General features: G+C 43.2%; 1 long non-coding RNA gene across 3 annotated transcripts in view; it reads left to right on the top strand.

Moving 5' to 3' along the window:
* Window positions 1-15,963, top strand: part of LOC101905128 (uncharacterized) — a 142,192-nt gene extending 126,229 nt beyond the window's left edge. For 2 of the 3 annotated variants that reach the window (XR_811312.4, XR_009490534.1), the window contains one exon: window positions 15,667-15,963. This is a non-coding gene — a long non-coding RNA (uncharacterized lncRNA). The remainder of the gene's footprint in view (window positions 1-15,666) is intronic. The other variant, XR_009490535.1, reaches the window with a different exon arrangement.
* Window positions 15,964-19,649: the final 3,686 nt, after the last annotated feature.

Consider the following 19,649-nt stretch of genomic DNA (forward strand, 5'->3'; position numbering starts at 1 on the left):
ATGCCATCCAGCCATCTCATCCTCTGTCATCCCCTTCTCCTCTTGCCCCCAATCCCTCCCAGCATCAGAGTCTTTTCCAATGAGTCAACTCTTGGCATGAGGTGGCCAAAGTACTGGAGTTTCAGCTTTAGCATCAGTCCTTCCAAAGAAATCCCAGGGCTGATCTCCTTCAGAATGAACTGGTTGGATCTCCTTGCAGTCCAAGGGACTCTCAAGAGTCTTCTCCAACACCACAGTTCAAAAGCATCAACTCTTCGGCGCTCAGCCTTCTTCACAGTCCAACTCTCACATCCATACATGACCACAGGAAAAACCATAGCCTTGACTAGATGAATCTTTGTTGGCAAATGTCTCTGCTTTTGAATATGCTATCTAGGTTGGTCATAACTTTCCTTCCAAGGAGTAAGCGTCTTTTAATTTCATGGCTGCAGTCACCATCTGCAGTGATTTTGGATCCCCCCAAAATAAAATCTGACACTGTTTCCACTGTTTCCCCATCTATTTCCCATTAAGTGATGGGACTGGATGCCATGATCTTCGTTTTCTGAATGTTGAGCTTTAAGCCCACTTTTTCACTCTCCACTTTCACTTTCATCAAGAGGCTTTTGAGTTCCTCTTCTCTTTCTGCCATAAGGGTGGTGTCATCTGCATATCTGAGGTTATTGTTATTTCTCCCGGCAATCTTGATTCCAGCTTGTGTTTCTTCCAGTCCAGCGTTTCTCATGATGTACTCTGCATAGAAGTTAAATAAACAGGGTGACAATATACAGCCTTGACATACTCCTTTTCCTATTTGGAACCAGTCTGTTGTTCCATGTCCAGTTCTAACTCTTGCTTCCTGACCTGCATACAGATTTCTCAAGAGGCAGGTCAGATGGTCTGGTATTTCCATCTCTTTCAGAATTTTCCACAGTTGATTGTGATCCACACAGTCAAAGGCTTTGGCATAGTCAAAGAAATAGATGTTTTTCTGGAACTCTCTTGCTTTTTCCATGATCCAGTGGATGTTTGCAATTTGATCTCTGGTTCCTCTTTCTTTTCTAAAACCAGCTTGAACATCAGGAAGTTCACGGTTCACATATTGCTGAAGCCTGGCTTGGAGGATTTTGAGCATTACTTTACTAGCGTGTGAGATGAGTGCAATTGTGCGGTAGTTTGAGCATTCTTTGGCATTGCCTTTCTTTGGGATTGGAATGAAAACTGACCTTTTCCAGTCCTGTGGCCACTGATATAGAGTTCTATTATATTTCTTTGACCAACCATATACAATGGTGTTAAGTGAATAACAGGTACATAATCACAATATGAAAGATGTTTATCAGTTTTCACAATCAATAGCCAGACAAAAATTAAAAGATAATTGCAATTGCAAACCATAATGGGAACATGATTAACTTAACAATATAAAATAATTACATACAATTTCGGGGGGTCAAGCAGAGTGCAGTGGTAAGTGGAAGAGCATGCATGCTCATGTTTTCATCCTCCCAGCCAGTCTATGTCTTTTGGTTGCTGCATTTAATCCATTTACATTTAAGATATATATGATCCTATTACTGTTTTCTTAATTGTTTTGAGTTTATTTTCTGTAAAACTTTTCCTTCTTTTGTGTTTCCTGCCTAGAGAAATTCCTTTAGCATTTGTTGTAAAGCTGGTTTCATGGTGCTGAATTCTCTTAACTTTTGCTTGTCTGGAAAGCTTTTGATTTCTCCACCAAATTTGAATGAGAGTCTTACTGGGTAAAGTATTCTTGGTTGTAGGTTCTTCTCTTTCATCACTTTAAATGTATCATGCCACTTCCTTCTGGCTTGTAGTTTCCCTTGAGAAATCAGCCTGATGGGACTTCCCTTGTATATTTTTTGTCATTTTTTTCCCCTACTGCTTTTAATATTTTATTTTTACCTTTAATTTTTGTCAGTGTGATTACTATGTGTCTCAGTGTGTTCCTCCTTGGGTTTATCCTGCCTGGGACTCTCTGTGCTTCCTGGACTTGATTGACTATTTTCTTTCCCATGTTAAGGAAGTTTTCAGTTATTATCCCTTCAAATATTTTCACAGGTCCTTACTCTCTCTCTTCTCCTGGATCCTTATAATGTGAATATTGGTGTCTTTAGTATTGTCCCAGAGGTCTCTTAGGCTGTCCTCATATGTTTTCATTCTTTTTTCTATACTCTGTTCTGTGGCAGTGATTTCCACCATCTGTCCTCCAGGTTATTTATCCATTCTTCTGCTTCAGTTATTCTGCTATTGTTTCCTTCTAGTGTATTATTCATCACTGTTTGTTTGTCCTTTAATTCTTGTAGGTATTTGGTAAACATTTCTTGCATCTTCGGACTTCCCTGGTGGCTCAGACAGTAAAGTGTCTTGCTTACAATGCGGGAGACCTGGGTTCAATCCCTGGGTCAGGAAGATCCTCTGGAGAAGGAAATGGCAACCCACTCCAGTACTCTTGCCTGGGAAATCCCATGGACAGAGGAGCGTGGTGGGCTACAGTCCACGGGGTTGCTCGTTGGACACGAGTGAGCGACTTCACTTACTACACTCACTCTTGCATCTTCACCGTTGTTTTCCCAAGATCCTGGATCATCTTCACTATCATTAGTCTGAATTCTTTCTCTGGAACGCTACCTATCTCCATTTTATTCAGTTGTTTTTCTCGGATTTTATCCTGTCCCTTCTGTGATTGTGGTTTTCATTCTGTCTGCCCTCTGATGGATGAGGATAAGAGGCTTGTGCAACCTTTCTGATGGGAGGGACTAACTGTGGGGAAAACTGGGTCTTACTCTGGTGGGCAAGACCATGCTCAGTAAATCTTTAATCCAATTTTCTGCTGATTGGTGAGGCTGTTTTACTTCCCTGTGGTTTGACCTGAGGCCAAACTATAGTAGGGGTAATGGCAACCTCCTCCAAAAGGACTTATGCCAGCTGTGCCTCCCAGGACAGCTGCTTTCAGTGCCCCTGACCCCGCACTGACCCTGAAGCAGGGCATTGTTGACCCATGCCTCTACCAAAGACACCCAAACACTCACAGGCAAGTCTGGCTCAGTCTCTAACTCCTTTCTCCTGGGCCCTGGTGTGCACAACGTTTTGTTTATGCCCTCAAATAGTCTGTTTCCCCAGTCCTGTGGAAGTTCTGTAATTGCAAAATTCAGACTTGAATTAAAGAAAGTAGGGAAAATCACTAGGCCATTCAGATATGACCTAAATCAAATCCCTTATGGTTATACAGTGGAAGTGACAAAGAGGTTCAAGGGATTAGATCTGATACACAGAGGGCCTGAAGAACTATGGACAGAGGTTTGGAACATTGTACAGGAGGCAGTGATCAAAACCATACCCAAGAAAAAGAAATGCAGCAAGGCAAATGGTTGTCTGAGGAGGCCTTTAAAATAGCTGAGAAAAGAAGAGAAGCGAAAGGCAAAGGAGAAAAGGAAAGATATATCCATCTGAATGCAGAGTCCAAAGTATAGCAAATAGAGATAAGCCTTCTTAAGTAAACAATGCAAAGAAATAGAGGAACAGGATAAAATGGGAAATAAACCTATTTACCTCAGAATGGGACTTGAAACCACCTGGCTGGGACTGGAACCCAGGCAAACCCACGCTACCTGGTTTCAGGACCTAATGAAGCTCAGGTTCTTGATGTCTCATTGCAGAAAGAATTCAGTGAGAGACAAAGTAATAGGAAAATCTAAAGAAATGAATTTATTTAGATTCAGAGAGAAGCACACTCTACATACAGAGTGTGAGCCATGTAGGATGGTTAATTTTTATGGTTTGGGTAATATCATATGTTAATGAGTGGGAGAATTATTCCAACTATTTTGGGGGAAGGATGAAGATTTCCAGGAATTGGGCCACTTCCTACTCCTTGGTCTTTTGACAGTGCCTTGGAACTGTCATGGTTCCTCTGAGTGTGTCATTTAGCTTGTTGATTGAAGATTAAGGTCTAGTTAAAGCCATCTTCCAGGGCTTCCCTGGTGGCTCAGAGGTTAAAGTGTCTGCCTCCAATGCAGGAGACCTGGGTTCGATCCCTGGGTTGGAAAGATCCCCTGGAGAAGGAAATGGTAACCCACTCCACTATTCTTGCCTGGAGAATCCCATGGAAAGAGGAGCCTAGCGGGCTACAGTCCATGGGGTTGCAAAGAGTCGGACACAACTGAGCGACTTCACTTCACTTCATGTTAAAGCCATCTTGGACCCATTTGATTCTAATCTGTTTATGTTGTATCCCTGGGCTATGTCATTCTTTCAAAAGTTGTGCCCTGCCCCTTTCCCTCCTGTTACAGACAGACTAGCAGTCTCTTCAGGAAAATTAGAGATACCAAAGGAACTTTCACCCAAAGATGGGCACAATAAAGAACAGAAATGGTGTGGACCTAACAGAGCCAGAAGATATTAAGAAGAGGTGGCAAGAGTACACAGAAGAACTGTACAGAAAAGGTCTTAATGACTTGGATAACCACAGTGGTGTGATCACTCACCTAGAGCCAGACATCCTGGAGTGTGAAGTCAAGTGGGCCTTAGGAAGCATTACTATAAACAAAGCTAGTGGAGGTGATGGAATTCCAGCTGAGTTATTTCAAATCCTGAAAGATGATCCTGTTAGAGTGCTGCACTCAATATGCCAGCAAATTTGAAAACCTCAGCAGTCCTGGCCACAGGACTGGAAAAGGTCAGTTTTCATTCCAATCCCAAAGAAGGGCAACGGCAAAGAATGTTCAAACTACTGCACAATTGTACTCATTTCTCATACTAGCAAGGTAATGCTCAAATTCCTTCAAGCTAGGCTTTAAAAGTATGTGAACAGAAAACTTCAAGATATACAAGCTGGATTTAGAAAAGGCAGAAGAACCAGAGATCCAACTGCCAACATCTGTTGGGTCCTAGAAAAAGCAAGGGAATTCCAGGAAAAAAACATCTATTTCTGCTTCATTGACTATGCTAAAGCCTTTGACTATGTGGATCATAACAAACTGTAGAAAATTCTTAAAGAGGTGGGAATACCAGACCAATTTACCTGCCTTCTGAGAAATCTGTATGCTGGTCAAGAAGCTACAGTTAAAACCAGACATGGAAAAATGGACTGGTTCCAAATTGGGAAAGGAGTATGTCAAGGCTGTATATTGTCACCCTGCTTATTTAACTTGTATGTAGAGTACATCATGAGAAACGCTGAGGTGGATGAAGCACAAACTGGAATCAAGATTGCTGGGAGAAATATCAATAACCTCAGATATGCAGATGACACCACCCTTCTGGTAGAAAGCAAAGAGGAACTAGAGAGCCTCTTGATGAAAGTGAAAGAGGAGAGTGAAAAAGCAGGCTTAAAACTCAACATTCAAAAAGTTAAGATCATGGCATCCAGTCTCATCACTTCATGGCAAATAGATGGGGAAAAAATGCAAACAGTGAAAGACTTTATTTTCTTGGGCTCCAAAATCACTGTGGATGGTGAATGAAGCCATGAAATTAAAAGATGCTTGCTCCTTGGAAGAAAAGCTATGACAAACCTAGACAGTGTATTAAAAAGCAGAGACATCACTTTGCTGACAAAGGTCTGTGTAGTCAAAGCTATGGTTTTTCCAGTAGTCATGTACAGATGTGATAGTTGAACCATAAAGAAGGCTAAGCATCAAAGAATTGATGCTTTTGAACTGTGGTGCTGGAGAAGACTCTTGAGAGTCCCTTGGACAGCAAGGAGATCCAACCGTAAACCTTAAAGGAAATAAACCCTGAAAATTTATTGGAAGGACTGATGCCAAAGCCAAATCTCCAATACTTTGGCCACCTGATGCAAAGAGCTGACTCACTGGAGAAGACCCTGATACTGGGAAAGATTGCAGGCAGGAGGAGAAGGGGGTGACAGAGGATAAGATGGTTGGATGGCATCATCAACTCAGTGGACATGAGTTTGAGCAAACTGCAAGAGATTGTGAAGGACAGGGAGGCCTGGCATGCTGCGGTCTGTGGATCCGCAGAATCAGACATGACTGAGCAATGAACAACAGCAATCTTGTCTCTTCATCTGGGACATAACTTTCTGCTTTTTTTATCGTGATTAACTTTCTGTAGTATGGTTTTTTAGTGGTGTGGGACTGTGCTTCTTGCTTCTTCAGTCTGGTCTCTGATGGATGAGGCTAAGAGGCTTGTGTAAGTTTCCTGATGGGAGGGACTGCCATGGGAAAAACTGGCTCTTGCTCTGGTGGGCAGGGCCTTACTCAGTAAAACTTGAATCCAATTATTTGCTGATGGGTAGGGTTGTGCTCCCTCCCAGTTGGTTATTTGGCCTAAGGCAGCCCAGCCCCTGGGTCTAGGGACAGTGTTTTAAAATTATTAGTGAAAAGGAAATGATATGCTTGGGTAAATCTGAAGTAAGTCTAACCGGGTAAAAGTAGGTTTACAATCCAAATTATATAGAGATAGTTTTCCAAGTCAGAGACATAACTGGACAGGTACTTACATAACTTTGTCACTACAACATACACGTGAGGACATAGGCAGCTATCCATCACTTAGTGTAAACATATTTTTTTGCTTAACCTATGAAGGAACTCAAAGAATGATATCTATAAGGAAGTTGTTCATACCTGTTGTTTTCCTAGAAGAAGAAACAAAATAAACCAATGAACCACAGTTACAGGAGCTGTCTAATCATTAATGATACAGAACTGGAACTGATTATCTTCATTTAATCTGACAGGTAGGTCACCAGTGACTCAGGAGAGCAGCTGCAGTGCTCCGTCAGGGCCTGGCCCAGTGGACGTGGCACCAGCACTGAATGTGCTGCTAGTGGGCTGGCTCTGTGCTGACCTTCCCTGGGCCTCGCTTTGTTTCTCCCTTGAGCTGTGTGTTGAGTAAAGGAGCTTGCTAAATCGTGGCTGTTATTAAATTAGGAAAAGTCAGCCTGATTGCTTCTCTCATGTCCCTGGCCCCAAATGCCCAAAGCTGAGTTCAGTGTACCTGCCTGTGTACCCAGAATGCCCTGTGCTCACCTACTCCTACACCACTCACTGTGCTGCCTTGCAATTGGTAGCAATCATGTCTGTCGCCCCACTCGACTATATTACCTTCACGAAATATTTTACCATTAAAGAGTCTCCAGAAAATCTGCCTTTTCAGTTGGGAGATGCTACATTCCCACTCTATTCATAGCAAGTGTGTTAGTCACTATGTTGTGTCCAACTCTTTGCAACCCTGTGGACTGTAGCCTGCCAGGCTGATCTGCTCATGGGATTCTCCAGGCAAGAATACTGGAGTGGGTTGCCATTTCCTTCTCCAGGCGATCTTCCCAGTTCAGGGATCAAACCTGGATCTCCCACATTACAGATAGCAGATTCTTTACCATCTGAGCCACCAGGGAAGCAGTTCATAGCAAAGAGGCTTCTTACTGTTAAACTCTTGAGAGTCCCTTGGACTGCAAGGAGATCCAACCAGTCCATTTTAAAAGAGATCAGTCCTGGGTGTTCATTGGAAGGACTGATGCTGAACCTGAAACTCCAATACTTTGGCCATCTCGTGCGAAGAGTTGACTCGTTGGAAAAGACCCTGATGCTGAGAGGGATTGGGGGCAGGAGGAGAAGGGGAAGACAGAGGATGAGATGGCTGGATGGCATCACTGACTTGATGGATGTGAGTCTGGGTGAACTCCGGGAGTTGGTGACTGACAGGGAGGCCTGGCGTGCTGCGATTCATGGGGTCACAGAGAGTCGGACATGACTGAGCAACTGAACTGAACTGAACTGAGAGAGCAATAGTTTGAAAATTATTTATAAATCACTAAGGAAGTTCAGTGGGGTTTCCCTGGTGGCTCAGGGGTGAAGAATTCGCCTGCAAAGGCAGGACAGGTGGGTTTGATCTCTGGATCAGGAAGATCCTCTGAGAAAGAAATGGCAACCCACTCCAGTATTCTTGCCTGGGAAATCCCATGGACAGAGGAACCTGATGGGCTACAGTCCATGGGGTCGCAGAGTTGGACACGACTTAGAAACAACAACAAGGAAGTTCAATAGTCAAGTTTTCTAGAGAACTTTTCAATCTATGCACTAAGCTTAAATAAATGTCTACACCAGAGTTGAATTAAATGATGTTAATGTCATTTTACATTATTTAAGGTAGAGAGTCTCTTCCCCGTTTCTGTATCTACTGTGTTTCAAGGTTCTTAACATATCACTCAGTAAATATATGTTCAATGAATTAAGACATATGTAAATGTAGATCCAGTATAGTTCTCCTTTAGTCATTCACCAGAAACCTCAGTTTGAAAGTGACTTCAATCTACCTTTTTTAAAGAGCCCATGCATATTTGAGATATGTTGCCTAACAGCTACAAAACCATCAGTTTCTATAGAGTTGGTAAGCTTTATGCAGAGCCTTAAACAAGCATACACCGTAGGCCTAAATGAATATTTGGTTTGTAGTTAAACAAAGGGATGAATTCTATAATTCAGTGTCCTTTATATAAAGATACATAATAATGATTTTTTTAAGAGAGTCCCTTGGACACCAAGGAGATCAAACCAGTCAATCCTAAGGAAATCAACCCTGAATATTCATTGGAAGGACTGGACTGGTGCTGAAGCTGAAGCTCCAATACTTTGGCCATGATGCAAAGAGCTGACTCATTGGAAAAGACCCTAATGCTGGGAAAGATTGGGGACAGAAGGAGAAGGGGGTGACAGAGGATGAGATGGTTAGATGGCATCACCAACTCAATGGACATGAGTTTGAGCAAACTTCAGGAGATAGTGAAGGACAGGGAAGTCAGGGGGTTGCAAAGAGTCAGACACAAGTTAGCAGCTGAACAACAACAAGATTTATTACAGGAAAAAATTTGTATTCCTGAAAAAAACTTGTGTGCTTCTTTTCATTAGGCAGTAAGAACTTGTTTTCTTTGACTTCACTTCCTGGAAGAGCAAAGTGAGGCCATTCCAAGAATATCTTAATTGGTCTCCCTTTGTTTCTCCTCTTTCAAACCAATACTTCTACACTGTCACCAGAATTACTGATAATCCACAGATCACAGGACTAGATCCCATGCCCCAGTTTATTTTCCTAGGAATAAAGCCCCAATCTAGTTTCCAATATTTAAGCCCTAATCTATTCTTCTCTTTATGCCCCTCTCTTTCACTCTTTCGCTTGCCTTTACTGCAATTTGTGTGCCATGTTTCAACCATAAGATTTTCTCATACCCTCAGCACGTCTTGCTTATTCCGACCTCCATGACGTTCCTGATGTTATTTCCTCCACCTTACAATGCTCTTTCCTCTTTTTATTCCAAGTATTATTTCCCTTAATTCCCAGATCAAAGATTTTATCCTTTGATCTTGCACTACCTGTGTTTGAATCAAGGTTATATGACTTCTTTAAGCCTTGGTTTCCTCATTGGCAATACTGTTGTTTCATATCTGATAGAGTTGTTGTGACGAGGCTTGTGAGTACTCAACAAATATTAGCTCTTAGAATTAATAAAATTTCTTCTATTTACCTGAAATATATTTTTGTCATTCTCTATAGCTTAATTTATGTACTTAGATTATTTGTGCCATGGTCCTAGAATAGAATCCATTTCAAAGTTCTCTTGATCCCCTCCTCACATAATCCACAACCTAGATAACTGACTTTAGTTTTGCTGTTGTTATTCATTTGACATTTAACACTGTCTTAATGTAGCCATTGTAATTTTCTGTTCTCCAGATTGGCTTAGGACAGTGATGGTCGTTTCTTTTGTGTGTCTGTATGTATACGTCTCTGTGTAATATTTCTGCCATGGATTTGAATTTAGAATCTGCCAAATTGATATGTGCTTGTATTTGCAAAACTAGGAACTGTTCAATCAATGGTAGCATTGTGCATTATATAATTTAAGCTTACATATCATACCCTATTCAGGTCTCACAATAATCCTATTAGATAGGTGGTGGTATGCCTGTTGTTATCATTATACCAAACAATGATACTGATTTAACTAACACAGATGGCTATGCCATCAGAAGAGCATTTTGTAAGAGACCTAAGTATGCTGAAATTTCTCTAAGTTTCTTATTCTCTTTCGCAATAAAGCCATTAATTATCCTTTTCTCCCAAGATTGTTTCTCTGCTTATGAGTCGATGTTTACGACTCTCAGTGGGTCTTTGTTTCAAGATCTGTATCTTTGTACTTGGCAGCCATTTGCTCAAAACTAATGTCATGTTATGTCATCTGACACACAATGTCAGAACCACTTTCAAACTCTTGTATAAATCCCTTTGTTCTTTTGATATGAGGAAAATATGTAATGTATATGGAAGGAAACATAAAATCTGAATGGGAAATCTTACAGGAAATATTTCTGATCATGAGCATGACAGATTACAAATTTGAGTAGGTACTATATTCCTCACCAACACAGCAGACCAATGAAGCAGTAGTTAATATTGTTAAACACTGTATAGCTTGGGTCTTATTGTGGACATTGTTTAGTATTTTTCTGTTTCAAGGAACATATATCATTTCTGTTTGTATGGAAAGTATATCCTTTCAGTTGGGAGGGGCTATTATATTCCTTTCTTATTCAGCTCAAATATATCTCTCAGTATTATCCAAAGATCTTATGAGGCCAGTCAACTTTAGTTTGTCATACACTACTTGAAATAAATTATTTTGGATATATTCCAAATATATCCTAGATATAGCCTGAAAATTATTTATAAATCTCTAGAAAGTCAAGGCTATGGTTTTTCCAGTGGTCATGTATGGATGTGAGAGTTGGACTGTGAAGAAAGCTGAGCGCTGAAGAATTGATGCTTTTGAACTGTGGTTTTGGAGAAGACTCTTGAGAGTCCCTTGGACTGCAAGGAGATCCAACTAGTCCATTCTAAAGGAGATCAGTCCTGGGTGTTCATTGGAAAGACTGATGCTGAAGCTGAAACTCTTAATACTTTGGCTACCTCATGTGAAGAGTTGACTCATTGGAAAAGACCCTGATGCTGGGAGGGATTGAGGACAGGAGGAGAAGGGGATGACAGAGGATGAGATGGCTGGATGGCATCACTGACTCAATGGACGTGAGTTTGAGTGAACTCCAGGAGTTGGTGATGGACAGGGAGGCCTGGCGTGCTGCGATTCATGGGGTCACAAAGAGTCGGACATGACTGAACAACTGAACTGAACTGAATGAGGTTCAAACAAACAAGTTCTCTGGAGAATTTTACATTTTATTTCCTAAGATTAAAAACAGGTTAATTGAATGATGTTGAGGCACCCACAGAGAGATGCTACACATATAAAGACATGATCCTGTCCCACAGCTTGCAATCTAAAATTAGATATACACAGGCAAGCTGGAAAAACATAGCATGCTTTTTTTTTAAGACCAAAAAGAAATGATGGGAGAGAAAAATGAGAGTGGTAAATCAAAAAATCAAAGGGAACTGACACATATTCTATCTTCTGCCTTTTATTTGTAGCCTTAATTATCTTTGTCAGAAATGATCACACTGTTGAAGTCAAAGAGGGAAGCTGTCTGATAGCCTCTAAAGGGTGACAGGACACTAATGGGATTGCTATGCACAGTGTCCTCTGCTTTGGAGGTCCCCGAACTCCTTTTATCCCTGATTTGTCCCTGAGTGGCTGACTCTGGGGTACTCAAATTTACCTTCAAGCTTAGTACTGGAGATGAGCACCAAGCCACTATGTTAGGAAACACTCCCTCCAGTTGCCTGCAGAATTTGGGAGTAGTGCACTGTGGCAGGCCAAGAGGTCTGGACTTGAACCCAGCCATAGCTTCCCACGTGAACTTCAGACTGAGAGCTCACTATTAACCCCCAACCTATGTGGTTAGTCTATAAGTCTGTCTGGCCTTCTCCCTGAAGTCAGGTTAAAAAAGAAAAAAGCACCTCCAATGTGCCAGGCTTCATGCCCATGTTAGGAATACAGATAAATAGAATCTAGACTCCCCACCCCCCGCTACCACTCCAGTATTCTTGCCTGGAGAATCCCATGAACGGAGAAGTCTTGCAGGCTACAGTCCATAGGGTCTCAGAGTCGGAAACACCTAGCATGTAGACTCTCTTTTGGAGCTTATAACTTATTTTGGAGAGACAGCTTCAGTTCAGTTCAGTTCAGTCGCTCAGTCGAGTCCTACTGTTTGCAACCCCATGAATCCCAGCACCCCAGGCCTCCCTGTCCATCACCAACTCCCAGAGTTCACCCAGACTCATGTCCATTGAGTCAGTGATGCCATGCAGCCATCTCATCCTCTGTCGTCCCCTTCTCCTCCGCCCCCAATCCCTCTCAGCAATAGAGTCTTTTCCAATGAGTCAACTCTTCGCATGAGGTGGCCAAAGTACTGGAGTTTCAGCTTTAGCATCATTCCTTCCAAAGCAATCCCAGGGCTGATCTCCTTCAGAATGGACTGGTTGGATCTCCTTGCAGTCCAAGGGACTCTCAAGAGTCTTCTCCAACACCACAGTTCAAAAGCATCAATTCTTCGGCACTCAGCTTTCTTCACAGTCCAACTCTCACATCCATACATGACCACAGGAAAAACCATAGCCTTGACTAGACGGACCTTTGTTGGCAAAGTAATGTCTCTGCTTTTAAATATGATATCTAGGTTGGTCATAACTTTCCTTCCAAGGAGTAAGTGTCTTTTAATTTCTTGGCTGCAGTCACCATCTGCAGTGATTTTGGAGCCCAGAAAAATAAAGTCTGACACTGTTTCCACTGTTTCCCCATCTATTTCCCATTAAGTGATGGGACCAGATGCCATGATCTTCGTTTTCTGAATGTTAAGCTTTAAGCCCACTTTTTCACTCTCCACTTTCACTTTCATCAAGAGGCTTTTGAGTTCCTCTTCACTTTCTGCCATAAGGGTGGTGTCATCTGCATATCTGAGGTTATTGATATTTCTCCCGGCAATCTTGATTCCAGTTTGTGTTTCCTCCAGTCCAGAGTTTCTCATGATGTACTCAGCATATGTTAAATAAGCAAGGTGACAATATACAGGCTTGACGTACTCCTTTTCCTATTTGGAACCAGTCTGTTGTTCCATGTCCAGTTCTAACTCTTGCTTCCTGACCTGCATACAAATTTCTCAAGAGGCAGGTCAGGTGGTCTGGTATTCCCATCTCTTTCAGAATTTTCCACAGTTTATTGTGATCCACACAGTCAAAAGCCTTGGCATAGTCAATAAAGCAGAAATAGATGTTTTTCTGGAACTCTCTTGCTTTTTCCATGATCCAGTGGATGTTTGCAATTTGATCTCTGGTTCCTCTGCCTTTTCTAAAACCAGCTTGAACATCAGAAAGTTCACAGTTCACATATTGCTGAAACCTGGCTTGGAGAATTTTGAGCATTACTTTACTAGTGTGTGAGATGAGTGCAATTGAGCGGTAGTTTGAACATTCTTTGGCATTGCCTTTCTTTGGGATTGGAATGAAAACTGACCTTTTCCAGTCCTGTGGCCACTGCTGAGTTTTCCAAATTTCCTGGCATATTGAGTGCAGCACTTTCACAGCATCATCTTCCAGGATTTGAAAGAGCTCAATTGGAATTCCATCACCTACACTAGCTTTGTTCGTAGTGATGCTTTCTAAGGCCCACTTGACTTCACATTCCAGGATGTCTGGCTCTAGGTCAGTGATCACACCATCGTGACTATCTGGGTCGTGAAGATCTTTCTTGTACAGTTCTTCTGTGTATTCTTGCCACCTCTTCTTAATATCTTCTGCTTCTGTTAGGTCCATACCATTTCTGTCCTTTATCGAGCCCATCTTTGCATGAAATGTTCCTTGGTATCTCTGATTTTCTTGAAGAGATCTCTAGTCTTTCCCATTCTGTTGTTTTCCTCTATTTCTTTGCATTGATCGCTGAAGAAGGCTTTCTTATCTCTTCTTGCTATTCTTTGGAACTCTGCATTCAGATGCTTATATCTTTCCTTTTCTCCTTTGCTTTTTGCTTCTCTTTTCACAGCTGTTTGTAAGCTTAAGAACAAACTATGTTGTTCAATAACATAACGTGGTAAATGTAGTAGCAGAGGAGTGGTGAGGGTGAAGGCCAGAAGAAGAGTATCCAGCCCAATGTGGTGCTTGGGGGTTGGGGACAAGGAGACAGGGGGTAAGTCTGAGAGCAGGACAGAAACCAGGAGAGTTACCTCCCTGAAGCCAAGAGAGTGTGTTGAAAAAAGAGAGAGAGAGGAGGAAAACAGAGTCGGATCCTTCAGCTATTGAACAGTATGGACAAGAAAGTCCATTGGATTGACAGATGGAGGTCATTGGTGACTGTTGATAGGGCAATAATTGGGGAGGTGCAGGTGTGGAAAGTCAATATAGTACTCATGCTGAGGAATTAAAGGGAAGTGGAAATAAAAATCTTTGCTGTGAAAAGAGTAAGTTGGAAATCTGTCATTGAGGGAAAATTTGTCTTGACTTTTAATCAGAAAAACAGGTTTCTAATTGGAGAGAAATGAGCTGGTTGAAAATAAAGAGGTGAATGATGGATCAAGGGAACAGGTTTTTGATTCCAGTTCCAGATCCCACTCTTCTTCCTCCTAAGGTGGCCTCTGTCTCCTCCTGATTCTATTAGCTCCCTCCTCTCACAGATGGACTTTGCTTCTAGTCTCCCTTGTACAGACTCAGCTGTAGCTCCCTAAAACATGACAGTGACACCAACTGAATGTCAAGAACCATGGCTGCACAGGAATCCTGACCAACTTGATTCTCACAGTATTTACTAATCTACAAAGAACTGATACACCTTTCCAATGACAAAAATTACTTTTGTCTACCACCTAGAGCATCTTTTCCTGGGTCAAAGTGCCTGGGGTTCAACTAGTAATTGGGAGGTTGTTTGTTCAAAATGGATTATAACAAAGAGGTCATTTGTGAGTTATTTAATCCAGCAGCTAGGCAATGGCAACCCACTCCAGTACTCTTGACTGGAGAATCCCACGGGTGGAGGAGCCTGATAGGCTGCAGTCCATGGGGTCCCTGAGGGTCGGACTGAGCGACTTCACTTTCACTTTTCACTTTCATGTGTTGGAGAAGGAAATGGCAACCCACTCCAGTGTTCTTGCCTGGAAAATCCCATGGACGGAGGAGCCTGGTGGGCTGCAGTCCATGGGGTTGCACAGAGTCAGACATGACTGATGCGACTTAGCAGCAGCAGCAGCGAAACCTGAGAGTAAGCCCTTTCTAGTGACTGGAGGACCCACATCCACTTTAGAGCACTTGCCAAAGTTTCTGCTGACAAAATTTTCTAGATTCAAAGCAGACCATTTTTTCCCCACCTTTATTACTTACAATGATGTTTCAGTGAGCTCCATCAGAAATTGCACCCTCATCTTTCTCTACCAGCAGTGTGGATATTCTTAGCAATAATATGATTTTTGGTAGTTTCAGCTCTTGGTGTGATAGAATTTCCAAGTTATAGAAGGTGATTTCCTTTCACATTTCTTCTAATGAGTGTACCTCTTCTTTCATTCGTCTGATTTTTTTTTTATACTCAATTCAGTAATTTAATGAAAATACTAAAATGAAATATTTTCTTTTAAACAATGGAATTTCCATCCTCATTTTTTTTAAGAGAACAAATTTAGAATCTAATAGAAAATCATCACAGCCAGATAAAACACTGGGATTGGATATTTACTGTACTCACTGTAATGCTTATGTTTATCTGATTAGCAGAGAACTCATTAGAAGCCTCTTGAGGAAAGAAATGTGTCTCTCAAGTATCTTCCTCACATCCAGATGCACTTGGTATGTATTCAATAAACGTATGGATGGACTGACTTTAACTAGAGAGTTCTATTAGAGTGAATGGTGGTTTGTCGTCTAGGATAAGATCTGTCTTCCTAACACACAGTCCTCAGTCCCCAGTCTTGCTCTTTTGCCTAATGAACTACATAAGGCAACTTGTTTTCCAAAATATCAATATTATTCTCTTCCTACCAAGATAGGGGCAAAATGGCACTTATGTGGGATTCTGCAGGTTTAAATTTGAATTAAATGAGAATAAAGTACCCAGTCCACAACCAAAAATATATTTAACATGCCTTAAAGTTTACTGAATTAAAGAATGAATTGGACAATCATTTGAGACTGTTCTATTGACTGTGGTTCAGACCATGAACTCCTTATTGCCAAATTCAGACTTAAATTGAAGAAAGTAGGGAAAACCACTAGACCATTCAGGAATGACCTAAATCAAATTCCTTATGATTATACAGTGGAAGTGAGAAATAGATTTAAGGGCCTAGATCTGATAGATAGAGTGCCTGATGAACTATGGAATGAGGCTCGTGACATTGTACAGGAAACAGGGATCAAGACCATTCCCATAGAAAAGAAATGCAAAAAAGCAAAATGGCTGTCTGGGGAGGCCTTACAAATAGCTGTGAAAAGAAGAGAAGTGAAAAGCAAAGGAGAAAAGGAAAGATATAAACATCTGAATGCAGAGTTCCAAAGAATAGCAAGAAGAGATAAGAAAGCCTTCTTCAGCGATCAATGCAAAGAAATAGAGGAAAACAACAGAATGGGTAAGACTAGCGATCTCTTCAAGAAAATCAGAGATACCAAGGAACATTTCATGCAAAGACGGGCTCGATAAAGGACAGAAATGGTATGGACCTAACAGAAGCAGAAGATATTAAGAAGAGGTGGCAAGAATACACAGAAGAACTGTACAAAAAAGATCTTCACGACCCAGATAATCACGATGGTGTGATCACTCACCTAGATCCAGACATCCTGGAATGTGAAGTCAAGTGGGCCTTAGAAAGCATCACTACGAACAAAGCTAGTGGAGGTGATGGAATTCCAGTTGAGCTATTCCAAATCCTGAAAGATGATGCTGTGAAAGTGCTGCACTCAATATGCCAGGAAATTTGGAAAACTCAGCAGTGGCCACAGGACTGGAAAAGGTCAGTTTTCATTCCAATCCCAAAGAAAGGCAATGCCAAAGAATGCTCAAACTACTGCACAATTGCACTCATCTCACACACAAGTAAAGTAATGCTCAAAATTCTCCAAGCCAGCCTTCAGCAATACATGAACCGTGAACTTTCTGATGTTCAAGCTGCTTTTAGAAAAGGTAGAGGAACCAGAGATCAAATTGCCAACATCTGCTGGATCATGGAAAAAGTAAGAGAGTTCCAGAAACACATCTATTTCTGCTTTATTGACTATGCCAAAGCCTTTGACTGTGTGGATCACAATCAACTGTGGAAAATTCTGAAAGAGATGGGAATACCAGACCACCTGATCTGCCTCTTGAGAAATTTGTATGCAGGTCAGAAAGCAAGAGTTAGAACTGGACATGGGAACAACAGACTGGTTCCAAATAGGAAAAGGAGTTCGTCAAGGCCGTATATTGTCAACCTGTTTATTTAACTTATATGCTGAGTACATCATGAGAAACGCTGGACTGGAAGAAACACAAGCTGGAATCAAGACTGCCGGGAGAAATATCAATAACCTCAGATAGGCAGTGACACTCAAAGCCTCTTGATGAAAGTGAAAGTGGAGAGTGAAAAAGTGGGCATGAAGCTCAACATTCAGAAAACGAAGATCATGGCATCCGGTCCCACTACTTCATGGGAAATAGATGGGGAAACAGTGGAAACAGTGTCAGACTTCATTTTTCTGGGCTCCAAAATCACTGCAGATGGTGACCACAGCCATGAAATTAAAAGACGCTTACTCCTTGGAAGGAAAGTTATGACCAACCTAGATAGCATATTCAAAAGCAGAGAAATTACTTTGCCAACAAAGGTTCGTCTAGTCAAGGCTATGGTTTTTCCTGTGGTCATGTATGGATGTGAGAGTTGGACTGTGAAGAAAGCTGAGCACCGAAAAATTGATGCTTTTGAACTGTGGTGTTGGAGAAGACTCTTGAGAGTCCCATAAACTGCAAGGAGATCCAACCAGTCCATTCTGAAGGAGATCAGCCCTAGGATTTCTTTGGAAGGAATGATGCTAAAGCTGAAACTCCAGTACTCTGGCCACCTCATGTGAAGAGTTGACTCATTGGAAAAGACAGTGATGCTGGGAGGGATTGGGGGCAGGAGGAGAAGGGGACGACAGAGGATGAGATGGCTGGATGGCATCACTGACTCGACGGACGTGAGTCTCAGTGAACTCCGGGAGCTGGTGATGGACAGGGAGGCCTGGCTTGCTGTGCTTCATGGGGTGGCAAAGAGTCCGACACGACTGAGCGACTGATCTGATCTGAACAGTAAAATAAAATTAGTACTTCTCGCTCCACCTTCCACACAAGATTGCTGTAGAGAATAAAAGATGCTAAAGCTTTAAAAATTGTACAGTACTAGTTTGAAGTGGGATTTGTATGTTGATTTAATGTCTTTCCTATCAACTGGTATTTTTGCAATTGATTCATTACAGCTGGCCTTCCTATTAAAGCCCCCAACTAACTCCACAACTGTTGTATACATTTTTAATACTGCGTTTAGACTATTTCTGATTTTGCCTGGTTGCAAGTCTGTGGAGCCATGTACGACTGTGACAGACTCGCACTTTGCAGGAAAACATTTTTCTGGAGTCCTGTTCTCTTTCAAATTGCTGGCAGAAGTAGCACGAAATCAGTGACTCCACCCTAGCCTCTTAAGTGAATTGTGATCACGATACTTTAAAAAGGGAAGCGGACAAAGATCTCAAAATAGTTTGCCCAAATTAAAATCACGCTGACCAACGACAGCGCCCAGATGGGATACCCGGGAAGACTCGTAAGGGCTCGGAAAGGAGAGGACCGGGAGTCCGAAGGCCCCTCCGCTCCCCGGTCCTCTATTGGAAGCACGACCCGGGTCCAGCGCTGGAACGGTTGCGAGAGGCGGGGGTGGGTGAGTCCCCGAGCGGGCGGCCAAGACCCGCGGCCGGTTGGGGGTCAGCGAGCGCCGCGGCCGTTGAGGACTCCAGCTCCCAGCAGGCACCGCTTCCGCGGTCGAGGCGCGTGGCGGCGCTGCCCGCTGGGACTCGTAGTGCGGTCTGGTAGGAGAACCGGGGAGCCAGCCTGGGCTCCTTTTCGCCCACGTTGCGGAAACTGGGCCTGGGGAAAATCACGCCGGCCCACTCTCGCCCGGCGGCCCTAGAGGGCGGGGGTGGGGGCGAGTGGAACACGACTGGCTGCGGCGGGAAGAGGGTCCTTGGGGGCCGCGCACGTGGGGGGTAGTTAAGCGCCGAGAAACCCGGAAGCCCCGCGCACCGCCCACCGCCCTGGTGACGGCTCAACGCCTCTCCCGGGTGGAGGTGGGGCGGGGTGTGTGGGAGGAGGGGCCGGCCCACCCGACTCCCGAGAGAGCCGCCAGCGAGCCGGTCCTCCGCTCCCCTCCCCTCCCCCACGGGCCCTACGCCGCGCGGGGCCCGCCCACACTCCCCCACCCCGACCCCGGCGCGTGCGCAGAAGCCCCGCCCCTCCGCCCCAGCCCCACCCCCACCCCCCCACACCCGCAGCAGCCGCCGCCACCGCCGCCACCTCCTCTCCCTTCCTCTCTGCTCTTTTCCTCCTCCTGTTTTTCTCTTCCCTCCTCCCTCTCCGCCTCCTTGTCGCCTCCCCCTCCGGCGCTGACGCTCGCGTAGGGCCCTGGCGTCAGACGCGCGGGGGGCGGGGCGAGTGCGGTGGGGGGTATAAGTAGAGGGTGCAGGAGGAGGTG

This window comes from Bos taurus, chromosome 14 (genome assembly GCF_002263795.3).
Source record: "Bos taurus isolate L1 Dominette 01449 registration number 42190680 breed Hereford chromosome 14, ARS-UCD2.0, whole genome shotgun sequence".
Lineage (NCBI taxonomy): Eukaryota > Metazoa > Chordata > Mammalia > Artiodactyla > Bovidae > Bos > Bos taurus.